The sequence below is a fragment of the Ammospiza nelsoni genome, chromosome 16 (genome assembly GCF_027579445.1).
Source record: "Ammospiza nelsoni isolate bAmmNel1 chromosome 16, bAmmNel1.pri, whole genome shotgun sequence".
Classification (NCBI taxonomy): Eukaryota; Metazoa; Chordata; class Aves; order Passeriformes; family Passerellidae; genus Ammospiza; species Ammospiza nelsoni.
The window spans coordinates 14,216,265-14,230,364 of record NC_080648.1 but is presented as its reverse complement, the minus strand read 5'-3'; the positions used below and the strand labels follow the sequence as shown (position 1 = coordinate 14,230,364).

The following is a 14,100-nucleotide window of genomic DNA, read 5'->3' as shown; positions in this document are numbered from 1 at the left end:
GAAGTGCATTTTCATTCTCCCTTTCTTCCTTCAGACTGAACAATTTTATTGTGGTTTTTCTCTTTCTCCACAGGAAAGACAGCCCAAGATGAGACAAAGGACAGACACCAGACACTACCAGGTCATATCTTGAACCACATTTTCAACAAGAACATGTAGCAGTTACATACAAGACCCTAAAGAGCTGCCTTCCTCAGTACACATGGCCCATTCCACAGATTGTACAAATCTTTGGGGATAATAATTCCCCAAGTGTCCCCCAGTTATGCCTGGATAAGGGACAGGGCACATTCTGCTTAATCTGGAATACTAAAACAGAACTACCAGCTCCTCTCTACCTGACCACTCTCACTAGAAGATACTAGAACATAGAAAAATTACTATTTGCTTAATAAAGTGTTTTACAAGACAAACCAAGAGCACCACAGGGTGACAGCAACACAAAACCCATGCTCATCCCAAGAGCAGCATCAATGTGTGACTGCACACATGGAGCAGCAAAGAGCCTGACCCTGCACACACCAACAGCAGCTCCTCCTTGCAGGAGGAGAGCTCAGCCAAAGCCTGACAAATACAATTAACAGGTGAGGAGAGACACTTCCAAGAACAAACATGTTTATTTGTACAGCTATTTTTACACCAGGATGAGGCATTCTGGCACAACTTGCCATGCCCTCCATGTCTGTCCTCTAGCACTCTGCCAGTCTCCCAGCAAGGCCAAGAATAAGAACGTGGCTCTTTTTCTAAGCAATCTCATTTATTTCTTGGTTTGTCTTTCTCTACTAGTATCTTGGGTTAACTAATTGAATTCAAGTGGCTTAATTGAAACATCTTGGGTTAACTAATTGAATTCAAGTTGAGACACATTAAGTGCAGTGCCTGTTTCTGATGCAGCAGGAAAAGGGGGAAAACCCCAAACAGTGAATGTCAGAGCTCTCTGCATTTGCTGGCAGCATTTTTTTTTCACTTTGACATGGATTAGCATCATCAGAACAGTATTATGGAGACTCTTCCAGTTTCTAGCCAAGAACAGGAGAGAAGATATTCCTTTTGTACAACAACATTTCTGTAAATTTTGTTTAGCTTGCGTGGGATACAGTTAATTACAGTAATCTATCAAACTGGCACAAGGTAGTATTCACATACAAAGTTTTTCCTGCAGTCAGAATCCTTAGTTTTATATGAGACTGGTTTGTGCTAATTGAATTTTCACTTGGGTAGATAAAATCTTTAACAACTCTGGAATAACTAAGTGCTCTTTGTTCAATGATGTGGATCAGAATGATTTACAGCACCTTTCACATAATCATGCTAATTTTGCTTTCATATGATTAATTAAAACAATATGTTCTTTCTTTGTAAAATAGAATTAGTGCACCCAAGGAGACAGGTTTTATTGCAAACTTCTTTTTCTGGTAATAAAAGCAATTTTCACACATCACCTTTTTGGCAAAGCTAAATAAACACGCTTAAGTGGGCAAGGAAACTGCAGCTGAGGCCAGATCCCTCTGTGGGGAGGGATTTGCAGATTGCACCAGGGATGGTCCAGCCTCAGAGCATGGACAGCAGGAAGATTTTGGGACCTCCAGGCCAAAGCCCCTTCCCAGTTCCCTGTAGCCCATCTCTGTCTCATCACATCCAGAGCCAAACTCCAGGACACTCCTGGAGCAGCACAGAAACTCAGGGGCTGAAATGGATGTTGTTTGTGGTGGAGCTCTGGATCCAGAGTATCCCTCTGGACCAGGATGATCCAGGCTGAATCTGCCCCATGGGAGGGAGGGAATTACACAGGGCATTTCTCTGTGTGCTGGATGCTTCATACTGACCCTTCCAGTTCTGTTCCTGTGCCTCGGCAGGATTGTTTAGCTCTCCTTGAGGTAATACTGATGAGATACCGCAGATAACGAGAATGGTGCAGTGGATCCCATGGGGGGCTCTGGAGGGGAGGCAAGTGCTCTGGCTGGTGGCAAAAAGTGAAGAGGGAACCTCAAGAGATGCTCTGATGGCACCAGAGGTAATTGTGCAAGCTGATCCATGAGAATGTAGATTCACAACCATCATTACAATTGATAGCAACCATGTGGATGGCTGAACTCCACACGCAGAGCACTCAGTATTTACCTCCAAGGGTTCCCTCCTGCTTATTTCACTTCAAGTCTGGATGAGAAAGATTACTCAACCCAAAGTTTCAAACACATCAAGGTATCACAACTACATGCCTGGGTCTGAGTGTTCTTTACTGCATGAAACACTGAAGGAAATCATATGGTGCTGGGTTTCATAAACCAATTTTTAAAATTCACAATAAGGTTATTTTCATTTGTCAATCCAAGATCTCAAGTCACTTTGCCTGAAGCATCCACATGTACCAGCAAAAAGAAACCACTCAACAGTCAAATGTCACCTTTCAAGTAGTTTACCCACCAACCAAACCATACAGAGAAATCTGCATAGAGGCATAAATACAAGGAGAGTGAAGATCAGTCAAGGTAATCATTTGTGTGACAAAAAAAGAAAAAACACTGGACAGATCAAAATAGAATGGAACCAGCACTTGAATCTAATCCCAATGCTAAAACATGCTGGGCAGAAAACAGAAAACCTTTAGGAAAGCAACTGTGAAAAACTTAGGCAGCAAATAGAGAAATAGAGACAGCTTGTCCTAAACTTGACTGATTTGCAGAGTTCCTTTACCTGCTGATGGGCTGAGTGTAGATGGAGCAAGCACATCCATCGGTGCAAGGTAAAATGAGCACTCCCAAAGAGCTCAGAAAAGGCACCTGTCAGGAAAGCAGAGCAGCTGATACGAACCCTGAAATGGAGATTCTTAACCCCAGTCCTGACTCCTGGAAAAGACTGATGCAGAACAAGCCAGGAAAAAGAAATAAAAGGAAAAGTCTTTGTATCCATGTTTTTCTGTCCCTACCAAAGATTTTCCAAGGGCTATCTGATTAAAGGGCCTTCAATATCTTCACATCTCAGCTTGCTTCCTGCAGCAGGCAGGAATGTGTATGGTTATTGGGAAAATTCCTGCTGCTGCAAACAACTCCTTGTGCACACAGACATCTGCAGGGCAGGGGATGAGCAAAGCAGCAAACTGCATGTGACAGGCCACTTACTGCCCTTCATGGCAATGCTCAGGATGCAGTTTGACTACAGCCCTACCAGGCTCTAATTTAGATGTCATGACTACTTCTCTTCAGTGCCTGGTGCACAAAGAGGAGCCCTGGCTTGTTCCTGGCCTTGACCTCTCCGTGCTCCCTGCAGCTCGTGGGGCACAGCAGCTGTGGCAGCCCAGGGAGCTGCCCTCCAGTGCCACTGTATGTCACAGACACCTTTTATGGAAAATCCTTTCCTTGGGATTTTTCCTCCTGAGAAGCTGAGAGGCCTCAAGAACAAAATGTAAACAATGGTTGTCTGCTGCTGTGGAATGCAACAAGTAGATCTTTGATTGGCCCATGTTGGTTGTTTCTAATTAATGGCCAATCACAGTCAGCTGGCTCAGACAGAAAGCTGAGTCACAAACCTTTATCATTCCTTGCTATTCTATTCTTAGCCAGCCTTCTGATAAAGTCCTTTCTTCTATTCTTTTAGTATAGTTTTAATATAATATATACCATAAGTTAATAAATCAAGCCTTCTGAAACATGGAGTCAGATCCTCATCTCTTCCCTCATCCTCAGACCCCTGTGAACACTGTCACAATTGTACAAAACAAAAATTCCATCTGGAAAAGCAAGGAGAGAACAAACTGATGGGCTGCTCCTGGCTCAGGAGGATGGTCAGTCTGTCCATCCTCTCTCTGCATCCATCAGTCCTGTTGGAGCCTGAGCAGCTGCACTCTGCTGCCATCCCCTCTGGTGATTGGCATTTCCTGCTTCTGGAAAATTAATTTGATGACTGAATTAAAGTAATAATTGTTTCAGTTACAAATATGGTCTCTGAGTGCATTTGACTTCAGGCACATTTCTCTTGGGAGGTGCCAGGGAGATCCAGTTGCATTACTCATGGAATCTGGGCTAATTTAATTACTTTTTGATGGAAAGTGCATGATTTTGCAGACGGTGGCTGTCTGCAGGGTCACACACAGTTGCTGATATCTTTTCACTTTCCTCTGTGATGCAAGAGATGATAAAAGGCCCAATTAATAAAGTCACCTTGAGAAGGAGACCTTCTGTTAATGGGAGAGCCAGAAGTGATTCACCACTTGGGAAAATTCTGGTTTCCTTATTTCCATCCTATCAAACACTCACCCACTCACAATATGCTCTTGAAAACAACTGAAAGCTAAGGGAGTCCATATGTCCACACTTTTCCAAAGGCTTCCAAACCAAGGTAACAATTAGAAGCATATTTATAAATGACATCCTGAATTTGTGCCCTTTCCCTCTGTCACCTCCAGTTCCATGTGCTCCCACTGGACCCTGCCTGTCGCAGACATCTTTTATGGAAAATCCTTTCCTTCAGATTTTTCCTCCTGAGAAGCTGAGAGGCCTCAGGAACAAAATGGAAACAATGGTTATCTGCTGCTGTGGAATGCAACAGGTGCATCTGTGATTGGCCCACATTGGATGTTTGTAATTAATGGCCAGTCAGAGCCCAGCTGGCTCAAACAGAGAGCCAAGCCACAAACCTTTGTTATCATTCTTGTCTATTCTATTCTTAGCTGGCCTTCTGATTAAACCTTTTCTTCTATTATTTTAGTATAATTGTAATGTAATACATATAATAAAATAATAAATCAAGCCTTCTGAAACATGGAGTCAGATCCTCATCTCTTCCCTCATCCTTGGACCCCTGTGAACACCGTCACACCTGCCAGCCCCACACAGGGGTGCTCATCCCACATGAAAAGTTTGGGGACCTGAGTGCTGACAATGCAGAAATGGCACCAGAGAAAATGACAATAAACTGTTATTTCAAAAGTCTCCCATGCTGTTCAGACAATTAAATCCCATTTTCCACTCATCCCCAAGCAAGGGAAGAGTCACAGACCTACACTTCTGTAGGTCTGTAGTGCTTCTTTTGCTGCCACCAACATCCAGAGCAGCCTCAAAGTCATTGCTGGGGTTTCTAGCAAGCTCCAAGGCAAGGCTGCTCCTCTCCACTCTCTGCCTGAAACTCCCCATGGAAAAGGGAAAATATTTTTATTTCTTGCCCTTCATCTTGGCTGCCCAGATCAATTCTCCCTACAACAGGTCCAACCAGTGCTCACTATAAGTACACACAGAACCCAGTCCAGCAAAAGGAGCAGGGCTCTGATTTCAGAGATTGGGATGCCAGCATCAAACAAGCAAAATGAAATTGAGCCAGTCAGCATTTCATGGTGAGTGTCCTGTCAGCAGGCAGGAAAGTGGAGAGTATCAACTCATCCCCACAGCTCACAGGAAATCCTGACAGGCACCTCAGCCTGCAGAGCACAAAACACAATCCTAGAGATGAATCTTGGAATTTGAGATTTACTCTCAAGGGCAAAGTGTTTGAGTTCTGCTGAACCATGCCCAGCTTTAAACAGCATGGAGAATAAGGAGCATCAGCTCAGCTGCTTTCTTCAGAAAAGATGCACAAGAGATCTAGGTCATCATCTGCCAGCAGTGAGCAGGAACCTTACCCAGAGAACATTAGCCAGAGGAGGAGGAAGCTCAGAAGTGAAGGTAGAATAGTTTTGCAAAACATGAGGAGGTAAGAAAAAGCTCTCCGGAGCTATGAATCATCCTACAGATGAAGAAAGTGGTGGATTTTAGTGGTCCTGTGAAATGCTGAGTGGTCTTAGCCCCACTCCTAAAGGTGGATCATTTTCTATCATAACTTTAAAACAATTATTTCCATTTAAATATCTATTCTACAAGGGCCAAACCACAATTTGTAAGGTTTTATCCCTCAAATTCACTCAAAGCAGTGAAGAAAGGAGTAGACAGAAAGTACATGGCACATGTAGAACCATGCCCATGCCTTGGAAACTCAGGTGTCCTCTCCTGAGGCCCTGTGACCTGCCAAGGACTGCACACACATCAGCACAGGGAGTTGAGGATGTTTTCTGTTCTGCAAATCAAAGCAAATTTCCCTGAGAAATTGATCTTTTTCAAACAAAATTTTTTTTGGTATGGGGCAGGTTGGAACTGCAGCTTGGCTTTACAACATGGCTGTGCACTAAGCAGACTTCACTGAAGAAAAAACATTATGGACATAGCCAGGAAAAAATTAAAATGTTATCAGAATTGTTAGGCATTAAAGAGAGAGATTGCCTGGCATGGAAAGTGCTGTGGAGCTGCAGATTTCAGTGTGTGGTGATGACCACAGCCATGAGCAGAGGCACAGACCCTGTTCAAAGGTGAGGGTCCCTTTTCCCAGTGACTCAGGCTCCAGTCTGTTCTCTGCCAGTGACAGCTGTGGTCTGCACCTCTGGAAGGTTGCACCAAGGGCACACCCAGTTTACTCCAGCCTCTGGCTCCTGCTCCTGGAATTTCATCACACAGACCAACACTTTCATATCCTGTAATAGGGACCTCCATCAGGTTCCATTGTTCCTGTGCAGCACCAATTCTCAGCCCCATAATATGCTCCAAAAATATGTACTTTGATCAAAGTCCTAAGGTTTTGATGACAAAAAAAAGGTTTGGCTTTTCTCCCAGCCTGATGCAGACAGGGCAGAGATGCATGCTACACCTATGCAGATGATGGCAAGAGTTTTGTACCTTTAAAAACAAATGAATCAGACATTTCCAGGACCTGCAGTTCTTCAGAAAAACATCAAGCAAGGACTTAAAATTAAAATGGCAGAACCAGCAATGGTTATGTGCACCCAAAACACATCCATAATGGTGAGGGGGGGATCTGCCTTCACCCTCAGGCCTTGGAAAAAACTCATCCAGTCCCTGCAGTTCCCCAAAGTGACAAGGTTTTATTTATCTAAAAGAGATGTATCTGGACTTTGATGAGCTCTTGCTGCTTTTTAATCTATCACTCAGGGAGCTGCTCTGGCAGGGAGCATTTGACACTGAGTGAGAGGCAGCAGTGCCTGGCACAGCCTGCCGTGCCTGTTTTCACAGGGGCTGTGTTTGAGCATCCATCAGGTGTGCTGTGCACACAGCCCAGCCAGACTCTGCTCTTTGGCAACTTTGGCAGACATCACAGCACTGTCTCTCACTCAGAATGAGTGTTTTTTCTTCTCTCACTACACAGATGAAGGAGGAACTCGAGGAGACAGTCATCCTTCCACCTCACACCACTTTTGCACTTCACAGTAACAGCATTGCTGAGCGCTACAAAGCCTCCATCTTTTTCTTGCTCTGAGCGTGGTGGGATGCAGCAGTTTCATTCCACCTTTAATAACACACAAACTGGCATTTAATTTTTAATGCTAGCTTAAAACCCAGGAGGTTGCTGGGCTTTACAGGTGAAATCAATCTCCTCTTGAGTCATTTAGAGAGTTCAGGAGTCCAACACCACTGCTGCCAACTAATCCCTTCCTCCCCCTCTCCAATACCCTTTGAATTTTGCTGGGCTGTAGGCAGGGGTAAGGCCAGGCTCCTGGGGTACTGCAGGGGCCAGAAACCAACAGGAATTAAAGCAGGATATCTGTTGCAGACATCTTTTATGAGAAATCTTTCCCTTGGGATTTTTCCTCCTGAGAAGCTGAGAGGCCTCAGGAACAAAATGTAAGCATTGATTATCTGCTGGAATGCAACAGCTGCATCTGTGATTGGCCCAAATTAATTGTTTCTAATTAATGGCAAATCACTGTCAGCTGGCTCAGACAGTCTGAGCCACAAGCCTTTGTTATCATTCCTTATTATTCTATTCTTAGCTAGCCTTCTGAAGAAATCCTTCCTTCTATTCTTTTAGTATAGTTTTAATACAATATATATATATAATAAAAAAAAATAAATCAAGCCTTCTGAAACATGGAGTCAGATCCTCCTCTCTTCTCTCATCCTCAGACCCCTGTGAATACTGTCACAGATATCCATTCCAGTTACTGAGCCCATTTCCTGGCCAGTGCACTTTAGTGACCCACAACACATCTTGAACAGAGCTTACTGCTGTTCCTTTTCTGGACTCTGCAGCTCTTAGGATGACCTGCAGTCTGGTTTGATCCTACCTGAAAAGGCTGTCTCGTCTAAGGAGAAAAAAATCTAATCTAAAGGAATAGATAAGAACATATTTCTGCAGAGATGAGTCCCTGAGGTTTTAAAGTTTCAAGTTCAGCAGACTTGTGACATGGGTCCATACCACCAGTGGTTTAAAACCTACTGTAGAGAACAGACTGCTTTTTCCACTCTCTGGATTTTCTAAAGGGAAAGATCAAGAGAGTAGAATGGAAGAGGGGAGGGGGGAAAGCCACAAATAGGATCAGTTCCAAGAATATCAACCCTACTTGTCAGCTCTGCAAAATAGCTGTTAATTTATAGAGGAGAAGTGTGCAGGTTCCCTCAGAGCCATATGTCAAAGCTTTCTCACCATGATACCTGGCTTTATTTGGCCTTCATGGTTTGGACCAAAATGGATTTCTCTGGTTCTGGATAAACTGCACAAGGGTGATGAACACTGTGATTTATGGCTGCAAGTGCTTAAAACGCCTCCCACTAAATTTGTGGTGACCTTATCACACTATTAAAGCCTGAAGTAAATAAGTGCACTGAGTAAAGGTTAACAACACCTCCAATAAAACAAACATCAAACAGAGGGGATAGGAGATTCTCAATACCATCACCAGCAAAATCCAGGGAAAGAAATTGCTGGATGTCCTGGCAGCACCAGGGAAGGAGCCAGAGGATGCAGAGATAAGGAATGTGGTTTAACACCTCAGCCCAGCAGCCCACTGAGCACTCAGCTTTGCTGTGACAGGTTCTCACCTCGGGGAGCCCCTGGATCAGGACCATAATGAGCCCAGGCTGGGCAAACAGCAGCACAGGGGCTCCCTCTGTGCACAGAGCCTGCACTGAGCATCAAAGCACACAAACCACCCGAGAGCACACAGCAGCGACTGCTCAAGCAACGGCTCTGCAGCCAGAAGAAAATCCTTTTGAGAAATAAAAACCAAAAAGCTTTTTACTGTGGTCTGAACAGAGTCATCACCAAATTACCTCAGAGTCTTAATCAAGAGCTGAGTATTTTCCCTATAGTAATTGGTTTAGGTTTATTTCCTAAAAGACCATGCCCAGGTCATGCCTTCTATTGTCTCTGACAAAGATTTATTAGTTAAATAAAATTACTATCAGGAAATAGAGGAGCACTTGAAGGTGAACAAATGCAGACACTGACCCATAGAAAAAAAAAACTTTTAAGCCACTGATTTGAACAGATTCTTTACAGGTGTGGAGAGGGAGATAGTCTCATCTCCAGGTGCTTCTTGTTACAAGGATAATGATGAAGTTTTCTGCAACTCAGAGCATCAGAACACACCTGCCCTCATCAGAACTCTAATAAAAACAAAATTTATGGAGGAGAAAACCATTTTTCATTACAGATCCTTAAAAAAGGTGCTTTAAGCCCTCAAGACAAAAGAAGCCATGGGGGAAGAACCAATTTCTTAATGAAAGCTGAAGCAGATTTTTTTCCATTTGGCTTCTGCAGTCAGAAATTGTTTTTTTATTCCAAAATAAATACTTATTTCCCATTTCATGTCAGTGTGAAGTTCTGAAAGTTCCTCTCTGTACATTAAACTGTTTGAATACAACATTTAGTACTCCCAGCCTCATTTTCTCTCTGATACATCAGCAAAGGTGAGTCAGGTCATTGTAATTTCCTTCCTTTTTACTTCAACAGCAGTTGGATCATAAATTCATTATTTTCATAATTGCTCCATTATAATTTAGTGATAGATTCACATTAATTTCAAAAAGTCCTACTATGAGGCATTAACCAAACAAAATAAGAAACAATTAAAAATAAATTTATCTAAACTCCTATTTAGAAGGCATTATCCAAACAAAACAAGTAACACATAGCATGACATTTATCTAATACCCTATTAAAAATTATAACATTGAGACCAAAGAAAGTATTCCACATAAAAGCACACAAGATAATCGACTTTTTCTGCTGTGCTCTTGAAGCAAGAGCTGATAGCCAGAGCTAGAACAGACATGCTGGGCATCCATAGATTCACACCCCCAGCAGCCCACCCAAGACCCCCCCTCTCATCCAGTAATTTCCCTTTAGGTGTTATCATCTCATTGCAGGGGTTCCATACTGTTGTCTCCTATCACAAAAATTTGTTTCATACCTTTTTTGCATTTCTCATGGACATCTCCTCCAAGCACTGACTCTTTCTTCTTCACACAGCAGCCAACTGACTCCAGCTCCCCTCTCAAGGGGCCACCCCACTCTCTTATAGCATCTTCTTCTCATTGCTTACACCTGTGGCCTATTAAAGCCAGGCCTGTTCCCAATCTTTGATAATTAACCCAGCTGCAACCCCTTAGGGGGAAGATTACTTTCTACACCACGTTTATTTTCTCACATTCTATCCCCCTACATTTAGGAATTCAGGGATTTATTACACCAGTAAGAAACTCACTTTTGCCAGGACTCCTTGGGAAGATTCCTCCTGCTGCCTCCAAGTCTCCAGGTTAAGAAATTCCTGCTCTGGAGCTGCAGGGAAGCTCCTTGGGTGGTGTTTGATATCCACAGCCTCACCTGGGCAGCTCCACACCCCCAGAGCCCCCACCAACACCTGTGGGGAGGAGCTCTGAGCACTTAACCACAAATCCTTTTCACCTGGTTTCACCTGGGCCACTCACTCAGGAGAAGAGTATTGCAAGGAGAAAATACTCTTAAAGCCACCTGATGCTGCTCCTGCTTTGTCCAGTGTTCCTGCAGAAAGCAAAGATTATTGTTTGTCCCCTAAGGCTCCCAGATCTTTGTTTCACCACCTACTACCTTAAATCATAAACTGCTTTATTGTCACTTCAAGGAGCAGCACATAGCTGAGCCCTGCCTTGGGCTGCTCTTTCCAATGTCCCTCCATCCTCCATTGGGTTGTAGCCCCTTTTAATTTGAAACCTCCTTTTTTTTTTGGTGTTTTTTTGTTTGTTTGTTTTTTGGTTTGGTTTTGGTTTTAAGGATGTGTTGAGCTGCTCTTGCTGGAGACATGCATTTTCTCAGCAGTAATGGAACAACAAATACATGGTAACCTTAACATGTTTCTGTATGTCTCAATAACTAGGTTGTGTTCAGCATTAAGAACAAATGCTGCTGATCAGATTGCTGTGTGCCATGCCCCACAAGAGGAGCTCACAGCATCATTTCATATGATTAACTTGGTCTCAGTGTCCAGTTTTGCATTTGAGGATGTATGTCCGTGGTCAGAAATATATTAAAGCAAACACTTAACTCCACCCATCAGTTATCTCCTGTCTCAGCCTTCCTGAAATGAGTCATTAGCTGCATTTCATCTCTTCAGTTCCAAAATCCTCAAATTCAGCTGCAGAAATGGAACCCCTTTGATCTTAGATTGCCACTAATTCATAATTGATAACCCAGTCTGGAAGGAAAGGAAAAATTCGTCCCCATTAGTTGTTCCACTTAATATGTTCTGGTGCTTCAATTATGCAAAACCCAACTCTCAGGGCCTGACTGCTTTCCAAAATGTGAGTCAATGGAGGGAAGAGAAAAACCCAGATTGAATTATTCCAGCTGTAAATCTCTGTAATAGCATAGATGTCAAGAGAGCAATACTCAACACTGAACAATTCTGTTTGTTTTCCAAGCTGCTCCTTTGTAGAATTCCCAAGGCATCCATAAATGGCTCCAGAGAGCTCAGTGGAGGACTCAGGACTTGCTTCTCCCTCACTTACATTTTTTTGGCCAGGCCATTAGGCTGTGAGTTGTAATGACCCTTTTTGGCCCAAGGCACCAAAAGCCTTGCAGTAATACATGAGCTGGCGAGTGAGTAAGCGAGGAAGAATAATTAACGCAAGTCATTATGCTCTTCATTTTGTAGAAGAGAAGCTGTCACTTCTTTCTGAAGACCTTTGAATTATAAATGTTCAGAATATGAGCACTGTGAAGAGAACAGCAGCGCAGACATCACTGGGCCAAAGTGTGTTTTTGTACTGGGAGACTGACAGAAGCAGGACTACACAGCAGGGAACCCAGCTGAAAAGGCAGAGATTCCTGCAGCACCTCATGAATAACCAGAAATCAAAGGTAGGGATGTGTCTGTACCTGTGTTCTGTCACCCAGCAGGTTGCTGGGCTTAAAGAAGGATATTTGGGCTTGCATATCTCTCAGACAAAACTGTACAACCACGCAGCAAACTCCTAGGAATCAGGGGAAATTAAAGCCTGCAATTGCACAGGTGCTGCTCAAGATCAGGAGGATCACCTGTTCATTTTGGTTCCATAGTTCTCCAGAATTCATCCACATTAGCAAAAAAACCCCAAAAATATTAGTTTGGTTTTCTACTGGCTTGTGTCAAGTGACTGATAGACCTCATGCTTTAGGAAGATGAGAACTCCAGGCGGGAGCTTTCCTGGAGTAGGGCCAGGATAAAATCTCTTTTCTGGAAAGCATCACAGCTTTTCTTTTTCAGGCACTTACAGAATTTCCCCTCTTCCTGTCACTGATTTTCTATAAACTTCAATCTCTTCCACACTTGTCCCCAAACCTGGTCAGCAGCTCCTGACACTGCTGGGGAGCCTGGGAGATTCTGAGTATGAAGGCAAGAGCTTCTTTCCTGGAATAAACTATGCTAAAGAAAAACACAATTATTTTGCAGCAGAAATTCACATCTGCTCTTTTTTCTTATGCACAGTGAGTTTCCCACAGTGGCAGAGTAAAGTCAAAGGCTTAAGGCAAATGGAGGGAACATCTTCACATTGCATTTATTGCCAGAATGTGTCAAAGCCATCACATAAACCTCCTTGCATTTTCTGGTACATTTTAAGGGCTAAGCTATTAACCTCTTACAAGAATAAATCTATCGAGTTCTCCAGGCTTCCCTTGCTCTGTTATTACTTCCAAGTCTAAATCCTTTTGGTACTTGGAAATTGAGGGGTACACTGTGCCTTTCACAAACAGACAGGTGCCACTTGTCCTCACAGAGCACCCCCTTCTCCCTCTTCCTTTGTCACGTGCTGCAGCACACCTGCTGTTACCCTTGCACTCCTGGTATTCTCATTGCCACCCAAATTTTCCCTTATTTTTCAAAATAAATAAATGCCTCAGCCTCACACAAGTCTGTGAGAGCAAGAAACTCTCAGCTGGCATCCTTGGGCAGTGCAGACCCTTCCCCAGCCCTGTCCTGCAGGGGACAGAGCTCTGGCTTTGCTGGGACACTTTGGGGACCTGGCCAGCAGGACTGGGACCATTGATCCACGACCACTTCTTGTCTCACATTTTGCTTCTTCTGCTGCATGTTTTCCTGTTGTTTTTATTTTTCACAGACACCTGGCAAAAGAAAAACAACCCTGCACCTCACAGACATTTTAATAATTCATATTCAACTTCAGTTGCTGGAAGTTTAATAAACGGGCTCTTATTAGAATACAATCACTTCTTCTTAAAGCGGGCAGTTTTTAGGAATGAAATCACAATAATTACCTGGAAGAATATGTATGAATAACAAACATTCAGTCCTCCTGTTTTCATTGTCTTGTTCATTTCCATGAAACACTTTCCCACTGTTCCCCTTGCCTCTGTTTTAGCAAAGACTTTGCTTTTAATTGGACTGAATATTCAGCTGGGTTCAAACCCAAATTTTTATGTAAAAAAGCTACTCATAGCAACCAGCTCATCCTGGAATCCATTAAAAATAACAAGAGGGATTGCAATGAGATTATTTCAAGAGCTCTCTTGCATTCACAGGAAAACAGATTTATTGCTCTTGCAGAGAAGCTTTCCCAGGCAAGGGAGATGCAGGTGATAACACTGAGTCCTCCTGGTTTTTCCTCTTGTCCACAAAGCAAAACCATGAGGATTTCTGAGCTAATTTCATCCCTGAAAACCAGCTTGCCATGCTCTGAGAGCTTGTTATCAGCACTGCCTGTTCCTGCAGCCTCCCTCCTTCAGCCCTCCCTTGGGATGCACTGCAGGTCCCTGTGAAATTCCACCTGGCACTGAATGGAATCAATGGGGAATTCTGCACAAAACAAA

General features: G+C 43.3%; 1 long non-coding RNA gene across 1 annotated transcript; it reads right to left on the bottom strand.

The window, feature by feature from the left end:
* Positions 1–309: 309 nt before the first annotated feature.
* On the bottom strand, positions 310–10,300 carry LOC132080494 (uncharacterized). Its single transcript, XR_009419569.1, has 3 exons — positions 10,229–10,300; positions 2,695–2,780; positions 310–1,960 (listed from the first exon to the last, which is right to left on the bottom strand). It is a non-coding gene; the product is annotated as an uncharacterized LOC132080494 (long non-coding RNA).
* Positions 10,301–14,100: the final 3,800 nt, after the last annotated feature.